This window comes from Meleagris gallopavo, chromosome 12 (assembly GCF_905368555.1).
Source record: "Meleagris gallopavo chromosome 12, MGAL_WU_HG_1.1, whole genome shotgun sequence".
Taxonomy (NCBI): domain Eukaryota; kingdom Metazoa; phylum Chordata; class Aves; order Galliformes; family Phasianidae; genus Meleagris; species Meleagris gallopavo.
The window spans coordinates 5987689-6002670 of NC_139415.1; positions in this window are offsets into that span (position 1 = coordinate 5987689).

The following is a 14982-nucleotide window of genomic DNA, read 5'->3' on the forward strand; positions in this document are numbered from 1 at the left end:
TGCTGAAGTACTGTACCAGTGCAATTATCTTGAATTAGGTACCTTTCTTCCTAAGATAATGATATTGTGTTCTGGTAAGATCAGTCAGTCTTTTAATTTAACACTGAAATTACTGGCAAACAAACAATGTAATCATGTCAGCGATTAGTGTTCCAACTCACAGTCTGTGTCAAAAGGTGGGCTGTTAGTTTCAGTGAGAAGGAACGTGTTATTTTGAGTGGTTAACCTAGCTGCTGGACAAGAAGAGCTGCTTTGTATTTCTGTGTGCTGCCAAGAGCACATAGTAGGACTTGTAAAAACAATTCCAAGCTTGGAATTAGCCTTCAGGAGCTACAAAATCTTTCAGATTACAAAGGAGGTTGAATTTTCTTTATGTCTCTAATTCCTTCAGACTTCTTGGTCGTTTTTAGGGGTGTAGGGAGGTAGGTGATTAAGCTGTTAGAAATAGAAGTCGAATTATTTATCAAATAATTCAAAAATGGCTATTACTGCTCACTGAATAGAGTTGATATACTGTTCTCAAGGAGGATAATATATATGGCAAATTAATGTTTAAGTACTTTGATATCTCAGAGTAGATGCACATGAGTAGCCCAGTAGCCCACTCTGTCACATCTGTTCTGATGGTGTCACACTGGCTAGCAATGTTGCAGGCTTCCTGTACTATGGCAAAGCACTGGGCAGGTTCTGCCAGCCCTGCTTCTTTCTCTAGCTATGGAGCTGGCCAGCTGTGTGACATCATTGTCTAGAAGTGGTGTTGCACTGAAACTGCTGAAGGGATCCCTGATGAAATAAAACTCGAATTTTAATTTGCTTTCTTTGTCTTTATAACTGCTCTACTCCTGCGGTTTTTATTGAGAATTAGGGAAATGAATGTCTGTCTTTGCTGTCTGTGCAAAATTCAAATATCTCCTTTACGTGGATTTCCAACAATAAAAATGGAATAAAAAAAAATATTCCAGCACATTAGAGGCAGTGTTGCGGTGCCAACTTAAACCTGACAATCTGTGGCAGGTCTCTCTGGTAGTAGATCAAACTGGCAGTCCATTTGTAGCACCTGTGATCAGCTTTGCATTTAACTTACACACATGGAAGTAGGTTTTTGATACAGATGTTCACAGAACTTCAACAAGATGTAACGTGTAAAAGCTTTTTTTGTTAATAAAACATGGAGCGTTAGTCAGTTTTTCCGCAGTCATTTGGAAACTGTTATTCTTTTGCCATTATACCAAACATTTCTTCTATGCGTTGCTTGAACTTGAATGCTTAAGTTGTATCTTGTTATTTCTAATGAAGATATTAGCTGTTTATATCTCCTAAACTTTGTCTTTCTGCAGTGTTTCTTCCATGGAGTGCTTCTTGTCTTCCTTCAGTATTGTCAGTCCTTAAGCTGTGCTCCTGGTCATCAGGCCTGTGCTCCTTTCTGATGATGTATTCCTTGACCCAGACGATGCTTTTCTGTCTTTGTCACTTACCTTTTTTTTTTTTTTTTTTTTTTTTTTAATTTTAATCTCTCCCAGTTTTTTTTTCTGGTCTTTGAGGAAGAAGAGATCTTGCCCAATTTCATGTGATGATTGTAATTGGATTGTAAAAGGCATTATTATCCTTCTGTTCAATATTTTGCCTAATCTATTTGGAGGTTAAAGTGGAAAGATTTTATAAGTTGTAAAAAGTACTACTTCCCTTGATCTCTCTTATCAGCTCTCTGTTTGGTTCATTACATCTGCCCATTATTATGTTGCTTCACTTGGAGATTAAATGCTAGCCTCATCAACTCGTCAACCATCCTTACTGTTCTTCTTTTTAGGCAAGTTAACCCTACAGTGAGCCCTACAACTCACTTTTGATGCTAGTGTAAGCTGAAGCAGGATGTTTTGACTGTGCTGTTCACGCATGTCCCATGATCATTAGCTCACATCTTTTTATCTTCTCAATTATATCTTCTGTTTTCCAGCTAACACTGTTGAGAACATATAAACATTCATATGCTATTAGGTGAGGATTTGCTTTAGAACAGAAGAATTATCTGTATTGGCAGCTGACATTTTTACTGCTGGTAATTTGCTGAATAAACTCATGAGAATAGGAATTCTTTTAAAACTTTATGGATTGGAAGATGGAAAAAATTTGGAAGTTTTTTTTTTTTTTTACAAAGAAGGGTAAAAGATAAGTAAAAATAGGCATATAGTGTTTTCATAGTTACAGCCTAAAATCTGTCTGGGGCTTTTATACAGCAACATAAAGTAAAACTTATGGAGGAAAAAAAAAAAAAAGAATGGTACAATCCATCTGTTTTGCAGCCTGAGCAGCAGTTACAATAAAGCAGTAACGGTGATGATCCTAAACCACCATTCTTGAGGATTTAAGACAGATTAGTTTGCACTATGGGGAAGAAGTTCATGTCAGGGAGTAACATCTCCTGGTGTGCTTGTTTTTCTGGTATGCAGTGGTCCTGTTATTCTGATATTTAGGCCAATGTGGATAGATACAAGTAAATCACAAGCCTTCACATTCTTCAGTAGCTGGTCCTCTTGCCACACTCTTTCCCAATACCAAATCGTTCTTGCTCTCATGGGAATCTTCACTGCTGAGCTAACAGAAATACTCTTGAGCTTGAATGCATCAGTAGTTTGATTGGTAGCTCACCCTTCACACTGTGCAAGGCAGATTTGTTAATGATAGTGTTTATTGCAGCTTCAAGTAAACAAAGAAAGAAATAAAAAAGATTCTGTTATTCAGTGTTCTAGGGAATAAATAATGCCCTCCTGCATGGGAAATTAATGTGTTCCCATCTGTAGGAGAAAATTTGTTGCCAAAAGGACCCTGCCTAAGGTAAAGAGAGGAAGGGAAAGAAGTTTATGGAAAATCAATCTGTTACAGCGAGACCTTTTTTGCTGTTAACTTACTCTTTTTGGTGCAAAAAAATGGAATGCAAAAAGTGGTGCAATTTGTTTTAAAACTAATTGTTCCACAGAAGAAATAGTCTGTTGTACCCAAAGTGAGTATACTGTAATTCTGTGGATGGAACATGACTCAATTAGAATTCTTCTTCTAGTTGTAGTCCTAGTTGTAGTCCTAACTGTCCAAAAGCTTTTTACTTCCATGATTATTAAAGTCAGAACAATTACCTGCAAATTTTTGCTATTTATAAATGAAATCAACATTTCTGAAAGAATTGATCTTACCTCCTTTTCTTTTGGAAGGGAACAGTGGTGTTGGAAGGGACCTCAAGGATCATCAAGTTCCAATCCTCCTGCTGCAGGCAGTTCTGTCAGCCAGTATCAAAATGCAGTGTCAGATCTCTTTCTTACTGACTGTTTTTGCATGCCAGGCAAATTGGTTAACTAATTAGTTAATACTATTTTAAGGAACGTTTTCTACAGTGCTTTCTGGAGATGCACTGGAAAAAAAATGATGATTTCTTTTCTAGATAATGTTTTTTCTTGAAAACATTTCCTGGATGACCTTTAAAGTCTTTTCCAATCTGAGCAATTCTGTGATTCCATGATTCTAAGTATTTTCTTGCTCTAAATAGGCCATTTGCTCCAGTGTATCCTGTTTCAAAATTCCTACCCTCTGAATTTCTTTATGGTTAAGAAAATAATAAATGAATATCTGTTAAATAAGTGCAATGTGGGTTACTATGCTATGTGACAGCACTGGAAGAAAGAGTAATTTTTCTGAAAATCCCCGTTGACTAGCACTAATGAATGATAAGGGTATGTATGTTAAATGAGGTGTTTTTGATGGATTTGATTTAAATTGCTTCATTGTAACTGGTAGGTGATTTTCTTCTGACAAGGACAGCTAGTTTGCGCTCACTGTTTCATTGATTTTACTTGGTCACATCAATATGGCTTTGCTGAAACAGGCAAACCCTGCTCATTCATCTTGGTAAGACTGAAACTGTGCTGCTGCTTCTCCTTGCTCCTTCCAATTCATCAGCCAGTGACAGCTTCGTCCTTTTATCATTAAATACATTTTAGCACATTTTCCTTAAGACTCAACGGGTGCTTGCTTAGGCTTCACCATATCTACTTGCCTTGGATCTACTTAGTGCAAGCATAAGCGCACTGTATGGAAGGCTTGCAAACTCTCTCTTAGACTTAGCTGGTCATCTGCCTGTGAAAATACAGAACTACTTCTAAATTTTAGAAAGTGTGGATATTTTTCCTTATATAACTTACACGGCTCTTAAATAATAATTTTTCAGTTATTTCTTGTACCTGATAATACTAAGGCAGTATGTAATGTGACAATTTCCCATTTGCTGTATTTTGAATTCAGAAGAAGAATCTTTCTACCACTATACTCTATAAGCATTGCTCTTTTGAGCATCTGAATGTACAGACAGGGTGTAATGCTCACTAATATGCTAATAGAATCTGTGTGGCAGAAGTTGTATTTCTAAATATGCAGAATCAGTTTTGGACCCTGTATTGCTCAGAGTTGTTCCAATTACATTGTTTAAACTTCTTAATTATTTTTGTATACACACTATAAATCTGTGTAGTCATTTTACAGGAGTAGACCCTTAGAATTCAAGTGTTAAAAGTTGATTCAGCCTGTAGCATGGAGGCATGCTTTCAATACAAACATTGGGTACTTCATCAAGTTTTGTGTTCTCCTACATTAAGCTTCAAATGATTTGGTTTATTTTCACAACACTGATTTCTCACAAGTATATTTCAAAAGTATTCACCACCTATTTTTTCATTACAAAACTGTTTGACCTATTGAGTCAGAGTTGCAGGTATGCAGTTACCATAACCTAATGTGAACCTGTGCTCATTCTTCATCCTTCGTTTCCTTCCTCTTTAGAGCCCATCAGTACTTATCTGTCTAGTTAAGCACTTTAGGCTGCAATGAGATCTGCAGATTACTTCATGGAGGTGACAAGTATGTTCTACTGACATTGCAGGTTCAATCTACGATGCTCAAGAGAACGTTGAGTATTCATACCACCTCAAGTCTTTGACTGACTGACATTTTGGTGTCAGAAGGGATAGGAAAAAAACTCAAAACCCCTGTCATCCAGGTCAAATAAAACAGAATGAGATCATCAGTGGATCAGAGGAAGGTATTATCCCTTTCTGCTCAATCCTTGTGAAGTTACATCTAGAGTACTGTAACTACTTAGGTCCCCCATCCTGCCTCTTCCAGCTGAGAGTTGTGAAATAGCTGGAAAGATGCAAGAAGGATTAAGAAAGGTGGTCAGAGGTTGAAATCGACTTTCTGAGAAGAAACTCAGGGCGCTGTTTAGTCAGCTTAGAAAAGACCAAAAGGCTATCTAGTAGATGCTTCCAGCTACAATGAAGACAAAAGTGACAGGACCAAACTCTTCTTAGTAGTACCGGATGTTGTCACGAGAACAGCGGCTGCTGTGGTTTGGGATATTCAGATTGGATATTTTAGTAGAAAATATTTTCAGTAAAATTGTGGGATGTCTGTCCTTAGAAGCTTTAAAGATTCAGCTGAACTAAACCATGTCTGCCTTGATTTTCTGTTGGAGATAATCCTGCTTACAAGTAGCAGGCTATACAAGGTGATTTGTAGGTGTTCTTCCAGCCAAGCAAAATCTCTAGAGCTCTATGCATGTACTTCTTTGTTGGTCATCCTAGGTGTGTATGGGGCTCCAGGAATTATCCTCTCTGTATCAATAAATGAAGTATTATATGAAAGTAGATAATGTCTTCTCACTTCCCTTTCCAAAGTATAAGAGGTGTAGGCCCTTTCAAAGAGTTGTATGGGAAGTTTGGATCTTAAATGTTTCTCTGCTCTACTTGAATATTCTGACTTGGTGGTGTTAAGAATGCGAGAAGGATGGTGAAGGAGCATCCCTGTTGTGGGTCATAAATATGTTGGAAGATTGCATTGCTTTTCTTGGACACAAGACACATTAGTTCAGGGTGAACTAATTTGTTTAGCATGCAGTCAGTATCTTAAGAAATTTCATCTCAACAGACTTAAAAAAATAATAATAAAAAAAAAATCTAAACAGAATAAATATATTTTAGTACAGATGCCATCAAACAAAAAGATCACTGATTTTTCTTACTTGCTTTCTAGATAGTTCTGTTAACTTCTTCTACTATGATTATTAAAGAATCTTGACATTGACTTGTATATTGTAGCAAGAGTTTGGTACCAGTACCCAGCCAACATCTTTGTCTTCTTTCCTATAATCTGAAGTAGCTGCATTCAGAAATAATGAAATATGAAACTGGAGTGCGAGAGTTTGTAGGAAGCTGCTTTGGTTATTATGAAATTATTTTCTGAAGAGAGGCATTAGTGATACACATTAATCAGAGGAGTAAATGCAGTGATACTAGGTTGTGCTAATAGCTTTGTTTATCTCAATAAGGAGCACTGCTGCTTTAGGATCTGATAACAAAACCTCTGAATACCAACAGGGAACAGTGTTTAGCAAAGGCAAAATATTTATATCAACAGACTGGCTTGATGCTGTTCTCGTGAGTGTTAATGTGCTTCAAGGTCACTCAAACCATTAGCAGCCTGATACAGCAGCAATAAACTGTGCGGGTAAAGTATTTAACAGTACATTTTCCTTTGTAGTCTCAGTAACATAGATATGGAGTTTATTTAAAACATATTTGCAGGAGGGCTATATAAGTACCATCCACCTTGAAATGTAGATAGAAATTGAAGTTATTTCTCCATTCATAATATTGCTAATATTCCTGAGAGGGTGAAATAAGGCATTAACTTTTTAAAATATTTTGTAAAATGGATTTGTAGTCTTGTCCTCATCTACTTAACATAGGTTTCCTATCAAAAGATGTGATCTGTCTATTGCTGAAATCAATGAGAGATCTACTTCTGACGGGAATGCTAATTATTAGTTATACTAATGCTTTCATAAATGTTTTGTTTTTAATCAATTTCTTTGTGTTTTAGTTATAGAGGAAAAAATTTACTTGGATTTCAAGAATAGTGGTCTTCTAGCTCATCCAAGTTGAATAAGCTTGCCTAACCTTGCAAGGACCCTACTTGCTTGTTTGCACGTCTAGTTGGTTGTGATTTGCACTAACCTACGGTGACAGCCTCAGCACGACATTGTTGCATTTGTTCATGTACAATGGAAAAACACTGTTCTACGATCTTGGAATAAACTTTCTGTGGTAAAATTTACTAATTTGAGTCCCCAGAATATGTGATCATAGATTTAATTGGATTGCGGGGAGTTGAACCTAAAACCTTTTCCTTCTTGTATAATAGTAAAATTAGCTAAACTATATCTTCATTTAAAAATTCAATTCAACATTTAATAAAAAAATAAAATGGAAAGAAAAGAGAAATTTCAGAATTATTATTGCAAACAAAAGGTCTCCGAAACTACAGTCTGCACGGTGGATACTGTATAATTTGTGGGGAAAACCTGCTGTATTTCTAGTGTTGTAAATTTCAATGTTGATGCTGTAATATTTGCACAGGAACATCTCTCTTCTGGCTACAGCCGTGTGATTTCAAATCCATCTGTGCAGTTGTGTGCTGTTGTCCCATTGAATGCTGTGTAATGTGCTATAAAAAAAAACAAAAAACAAAAAACTAACATTTAAAATTAGTCATCAGCCTTGAGCATGTAAAGGAAATATGGTTGAATCACTGGTGTAATGTAATGTCACAGTTCTCAAGGATTAATTCATCAAATCAAAGAGAAACCTTGAGATTGCTTCCTGGATCATCTGCTGTCATTTTCTTTACTTAGAATGAACTCTACAAACACCAGAAGGCTATGATCTTTGTACTGTATTTATGTTCTCAATACTGCCATGTTTCAGAAAGTATATTTATTATACAATGTGTATTTATAATATGTTGCATATGTATACTTTGCATACATTTTGACAGTCATCTGTTGCTAGCTTGTGTTAAATTTTGTAATATCAGTGCTTAAATTATATTTCAAGGGTGCAAACTCGAATTTCCATATTCCTCATCACTGTGACAACTAAGGACCAGCTCTTTGTATTATGTCACAGGTACTTCTATTTGACATGAATCATTCATTCTGGTGGTGTTTAAATGAATCCTCGGTCTTGAAATATAATTTCTGAGAACACTTATTGTACATAAATAACTAAACTCACATGGTGACCATAATATGTATTAGCCTACACTTCTGAAACTGTGTGCCAATGTGCCTCTTATTTCCCCTTAGAGAATTGATTATATTTAATACTGAAAATACATCCAGCTTTTACTGTTTTTTATTTGAAAGTATTAACATAACTGCAGAAAAGGATTTGTAGTGTCTGTTCGAATGCTACAGAAACTACCAGTTAAATCAGAAGAAAAGAAAATAATTATTCTGACATTATGCCAACTAAATAAAAATGTAGCTTTAGTGTGTGATTGACCAAAAAAAAAAAAAAAAAATTCTTTACTTTCAAAATATGCATTTTCAAGGATTCTCTAACTGAAGTACATCTAAGTCCAAACGTGTTTGCTACGCACAGAATTCTTCAGCTGTTGGCTGTTTGGCATATAAATCTAATGTTTTTTTCATGTTGATCCAGGTCACCTGAGCTCATGAAAATGCAAACTCTTCTCAGGATGTGTCCTTACAACGTAGTGTGGGCTGCTTCTTAGGGAACATAAGAATGTGTGTTGCAGCCCAGTGAGAGGTGAGTGTAAGGCTTTTCCTTTTGTTTTTATGAAGATATACTTACTATCCTGTAATGGCCAGTGTATGGCTGTGCTTATTCACGACCTCACTAATAGTCAATTCACATAAACCAATAATAACTTTATTAAACTTCTATAAGCAGTCCAGTGCCTTTCAATGCTAGATGGTAAGTGTTCAAAAATAACATTTAGCTTCATTTGTGATGTTTATTAGTTAGGTTTCAGCACTTAAGAATATTTTACAATAAGCCGTTGCTTGTTTTAAGATCAATTTAGAGATTTCCATTAGAAATATATCTGGAAAAATGTTGTTGTAAATCTCATGTTTTGCAGTGATGACTATAACAAAGAAAAGCGGGATATGCTTGTGTGACAATAATGTGTTCCAGCAGAGAGTGAAGATACTCTTAAGCACATGATTTCTGTTAAAAATAGATGTTGCTGTGAGGTTCCTGAAAGCAGAGATAGTTGTTTGTTGTTTTTTTTCACCAGTGTAACAGCAGTGGTTAAGCCATTCTCTGTTTTGTTGAGATACTAAATGGATACTGGGGAAGAAGTTCTCATAACAATCTTAGAAACAGCTATCGAGTTGTCTGGATTCCTGTTAAATCTGTAGAGACTTACAAAAACCATGTGAAGTGGAAATGTTAAGTCAGGGCTTGAAACAGTGAGCACCTACTGGGAAGGCAGGGCCAACCTGCAATTCAATGCACCTGAGTGACCAGAAGGGGTGGAGCATGGATCCATCCCTGCCCAGATCCCATTTAGGAGTTGGCAGTGGAGGCAAAGGCATCTCTCTGGAGATCCCTGCCTGCCTGGGGCTTCTTAAAGGTAAGCAGATTCTTTCGTTTATCTCTGTGCCTACTGCTGTTGCATTTGGATGGATCCTCGCTTGCTGCAGCCTGAGATCTTGCTGTTCTGCTGTTGTTGTGCTTTTCATTGTGCTACATCATATATGTGTATATACCTTTTGCTGAGCTCTGCCTCTTCATGCAAATCACTGAAGAGTTCTCTGTAGTTGGAACCAGAGCAAGATAAACGTGCCTTTACTGTCTGGAGAGATGAATTGGGAAAAATAGCAAAAAAGTAGCCATGGCCATCCCTGACTCCTATGTGTAGGCGGATGATGACCTTTTGGACACCTATCGCATGCTCCCTAAGGCCTGGGGTTTATTTATCACTTGTGTATTTATTGCTATTATCTCTGATGCTTTGCTCAGTCATTAAATATAGAGCTATCCTATGGTGGTGGGAGATTTCCCAAACAAATACAGAAATTGCTGATAATGTCAGGCCAAGTAAATTAAATAAGTCCATTATTTTTAGTTAAGGTGAATAATGTGTTTTAATATCTGACTTGAATCTTGATTACAGATTAGGTTTTTCTGTGCATTTTCAGGCTATTTGTTTTAAATAACCAGACAGACAATCCCATTAAGAATTTGCTCTCTGGAATAATTTTGTAAGACTAGATGTTATGACATAACTTTCTAAAAACGTCTTAATCGACTCATTTTAGAACACTTTTGAATTTGTATTTTTTGATAACTTTAAATACATTGCAATTTTAGTAAAAACATCAGCAACAAGAACAAATAGAACTGACTGCGGAGGTGCCAGTGAATTACCCTCATTGAATTTGAGTTTTTTTTCCTACCATTCCATACCCTAGCATTCAGAGGGCCTATAAATTAAGTGGCAAATAGCAGCTATAGCCCCAGTGAGAAGTACTGCAATCTTGCATAAATATAGTCCTAAAGCATCAGGAAAATTTTAGGATTGTATGAAACTGAACAAACTATATTTCCTTCTTGGTATACACTTGTAAAAGGAGCAGACATTCTTTATTTGACAAAGTATGTTGTAGTTATGCTATGGAGTGTAATACAAGGGCTGCTCTGATAGTAATACCTCCCATTTTATTATGTTGGCCTAGGAGATCAGATGATCAGATTGGTGATATGGCAGTAGAGGTTGAATCTTTTCACCAATATTCCATTTTGTTGTCAAAATTACATTTGTTGTCATGCGACAGATGGCAGCAGAGAGGCAGGCTGACATAATGGTGTCAGGAAGCAAAGAGGTGTAATTAAATTCCTACATGTGAAAAAAAATGGCACTCATTGGCAGTCATTGACACTTGCTGGATGTTTATGGGGACCAAGCAGTGGATTGAGCACTGTGAAGCGGTGTGTGGAGTGTTTCAGTAGTGGTGACAGTGATAGTGGGGCACCTCTGCTGGTGCTGATTGATATGAGAGTGGTATGCAGGCTCTTATTCATGGCTGATAAAAATGCATAGCTAGTGGTGGTGACTGTGTTTAAAAAAAGTGGTTTTTAGATGAGCCTTTGTGTTCTTTGTATTGGTTTCAGTTTCCATGGAAATGAGTAAGGGGCATTACTTTTGGAGCAGTCTACATATTTGTGTCATACATTTTCTCACACCATTGAATTATTCTTTCTAGAATATATATCCGTAGTACATCACATTTCTGAATAATTATATACTTCTTGTGTAAGCTGTGGCCATAATAGTATATTATTATGAAAGATGTTTTGTGTCCAAATACCAGCTTTTTCTTGTGACTTGGCTATTTACTGAGGGTTTTCAGCCTTTCTCCTGAGATGGGGAAGGATCACCAGCATTTAGGAATCTGTCTTGCTGATGTGACACTGAATCTAACTGATTTGATTGTGGGTGGCCAGAAGCAGGTTTGTTGTAGGGCAAATCACCTGTGTGGATCTGCCAGCCCTCCCGTTCCATTTGGAGGAGTGCACAACCACAGCCCTTGTGTTCCTGTTCTTCCTGCTGTTGCAAGTGGGAAGGAAGGCAACTTTGAACAGTCCTGTGCTAAATCTGCTTGTCTGGGCTTTGTTTCAAATATAGGGTTTCCTGTTAAGGAAAAATGTGCCAATCAAACAAAAAGCCTTAGGAAAGCATTTTGTTTTCCCAGTGCAAAAGAACCTATTTATAGCAGCAGTTCAAAACATCTCATGTACTTGGCAATTAATAGAACTATGTAGGCATCTTTCAGTTATCTGAGGTAATAGAGGCTGAGAATGGGAGAGAAATTGAGTGCAAATTATATGCAAATTAAGCTTGTAAGAATAAATTCAGTCAGATTTGAAAAGCTTCTAAGGAGTTTTCTGTGCAGGGTACAAGTGGGCAGCTTCAAGCAAGAGAGAGAAGTGTAGTACTGATGCAGGTGGCCTCCCCAGTATGCTGAGGAGGAACAGGGACAGAAGCAGCACAAAGGAAGGGCCTGCTTCAGCCACTGCACTAATAGTGCTCTGCGCAGCTGCGAATGGGCTGCAGTTCCAACTGTAGCTGCAGAAAGGCAGTCACCAATTCTAACCATGGCTGAAGCACAAAACCTGACATAGAAGAGGATTAATGCAAACCAAAAAGTGAATAGTGCTTCCTAATCATAAACCCACTGCTGTAACTACTACAACAGAAGCAAAATCTTTGTTTTAGTTAGGTGTCATTATGTCTGCTCCACTGCTGTTCTGACTACAATGTTACCAAAAGCATGCTCTGTTTCTAAGTGGATTATAGTACAGGTTACAGTGCTCAGAACTGCATGCTGATTGATTTTTTTTTTTTTTTTTTTTTTGGTCGCTTAAAACAAACACTTCATATTCCCCATGTCAGTCTTTTGCGTCTGATTTACTCTAGTACTCAAAGTACATTTAAAGCTCAGCTCACTGAAATACATTGAAAATGTCTGGAGAAATAACAAAGCCATCTCTTCTCATCATCAGGGGATTTCATGACTTCCAGGAAGGCTAGATGTGCTAATGGCCACCTTTTGTCTATACTCACAATGTCTCCTCACTGGAATCTGAGTATAATACAAATGAGATGAGATAGTGGCTTCACTTCAAAAAAGTCTAGTACCGAATGTGCCATTGAAACAGATGTGCAGATGAACAAGTGACTTACCTGTGCTGGGAATCACTGACATGCTGATAATAAGCCCCTTCAGGGAAATCTTTCATCACAACCAGTCTTACGTGTTTTTGACAGATTTCACTGTCTCTTCCTATTCAACTTTGCGTGCTACATCATCTTGAAAATACTCAAATGTAAACACTGTGTGCTTTCTCACTAGGAGAGGTATCTATGGAGTAAGTACAGACTGTGCTTCTTCCCTGTGCTGCATTTTTCTGAGAAGTCATTCCTTGAGGGATTTTATACGCACAAGTGTATACCATTTTCTGAATAACAACAACACAGAAATAATTACCTCCTAGTGTTCCCGCTGAGTCAAAGAGTGTTTATAATGTACTTAGTTGTCTAAGGAGCTGTGTCTAACAAACGGTGTATTTCACATCACTGTGTTGTTGACTTACAAACCACGGCAGTGATGTCTCAATATGTATCAGAACTATTTACTGACTGTCGTACGTTAGATATCTGTGCACCACGCCTACCTGCTAGAAAGGTGACTTACAGTTTAGGTCTGGTATTATCATTTCAGTGCTGCTCACCTGTCAGTGATGGGGAGAGCACTGTGTATCACTGCAGGCAACAAACAGGTTTTGATGTGCTCATATTTAAATAATTGAGTAGCCTGGCTGTGCTATGTATCCAGGCACAGGGTACAACTCTGCTCTTAAGAAGTCATGTAGCAATAAATAATAATCTGAACTGCTTAAATATAAGTCATTGCAGTAAAAATGACCGTCAGACATTCTGAGCAATGGTAACTAGGTATTTAATGGGAATTAAAATCATTCTTTTGTGGCTGTTTTTCTCTTCCAAACCAGTTTATAGGATGTACTGCCTGAAAGAGCAGATCTGTACGCCTACATGGTCTTTTTGTTGTGAATTTTTTGTTTGATTGAAAAATAACTTCTGCCAACTGAGAGGCTGGATTCTGACTTCATTGTCACTGATAGAGTTCTGGATTAATTCAGTTTAGATATCTTTAGGTTTTCTTTAGTGTTTGTAATCTGAATCTGGCAGGAAGGAAGGATTAGAATGGTGATTGTGGTATTTCTACCCTGCGGGAATCTGTAGCTATTCATTTTTTATACTTCTTAGATAACAAATGAAGTAGAATAGTAAATGTTCCTGATGAATAGTAATTATTCTTTAATTATTTATTTAATTTTACATTTGTATAACGTTAATTAAAATGCAGTATGCTACAATTAGGTTATATTCAGCTGTTAATATCATCTAATGCATAAAAGAAAATGTAAATTTAAGGCTTAGAATGTATAAAAATGTTACCAAGAGTCCTTGAGGGTGATGTCCTTTGCATCCAGTCATCCTAGATATACTTGGCACTGTGTGCTCTCAGTAACTTGTTGGGAAGTTTTCACTCCTGTGTACTAAAATAAATCATACTGGTTGTTTACGTGTCAAGGAGCTTATAGCTCTGATTCGTAAAGGAGATCGATATCAGGTCCATCGTTTGCAGTTAGCAGCATTTTGCCTTCTAACAATGCCTGACAGACTGCACAAAGGACATTATTTTAGTAATTTTCAGTTTTTTAAAGCAATCACTTTTTGTACGATTCAAACATTTCTATTAAACCTTGTATGTGTTAGTCTGCAACCCTGCATAATGAGCAAGTGGCTAGACAGATAGTTCTGAGGCTTTCCTGGTCAGGAATTCAAGTAAGCCGGGATGTGTCTTACCTTTCTTAAAAGCAGAAAAGTCATTTTGTGACATGAGTTTGTCATCAGTGCTCTGGTGAGTTTGAGTGGATTTTTGACAGGCATGGCTATGTCATCAAGCTCAGAGAAGCAACCACTGTTTCATTTCTTGTGGTAGAGAAAAAAAGTGAAAAGAATTATATAAAGGACTATATTTTCTGGATATAGTATGTGGACCCTTCGCCTAATCTGTAACTTTTATTCTTGAGAGCACTGGTTTTTTTTTTTGTTATTCCTCTTATCAGGGAGTCTTTTCTTTTTTGGAAGATCGTTCTCATTCAGCACCACTGAATTTAACCTCTCTCTGTTAAGAGTTGGGATTCATGTGGAGATTTGGTCTGAGCATGCAATCAAGTTCCTTTGTCTTACAGCCGCTTGGCGTTTATTATGTGGCTGATGGAACACTTATTTCTATAAAAATGTTTATTTTGTTATTGAGCAGAAAATCAAGGTCATTTGCAATACAGCAGGCCTTAGAGGAAGCATGTACACCTTACTGTGTTATCATATAGCTTAAAAGGTTAATTACTTCTTGCAATAGTTGATTTTAGAATAGGAGTGTGCTGAATTACCTCTTTTGGAGGCCTTCAGACAACTAAAGTTCACAAGGGCTCTGAATGAAATCGATAGGAACTGGAAATTGCAGGTTATGGCATGAGCTGG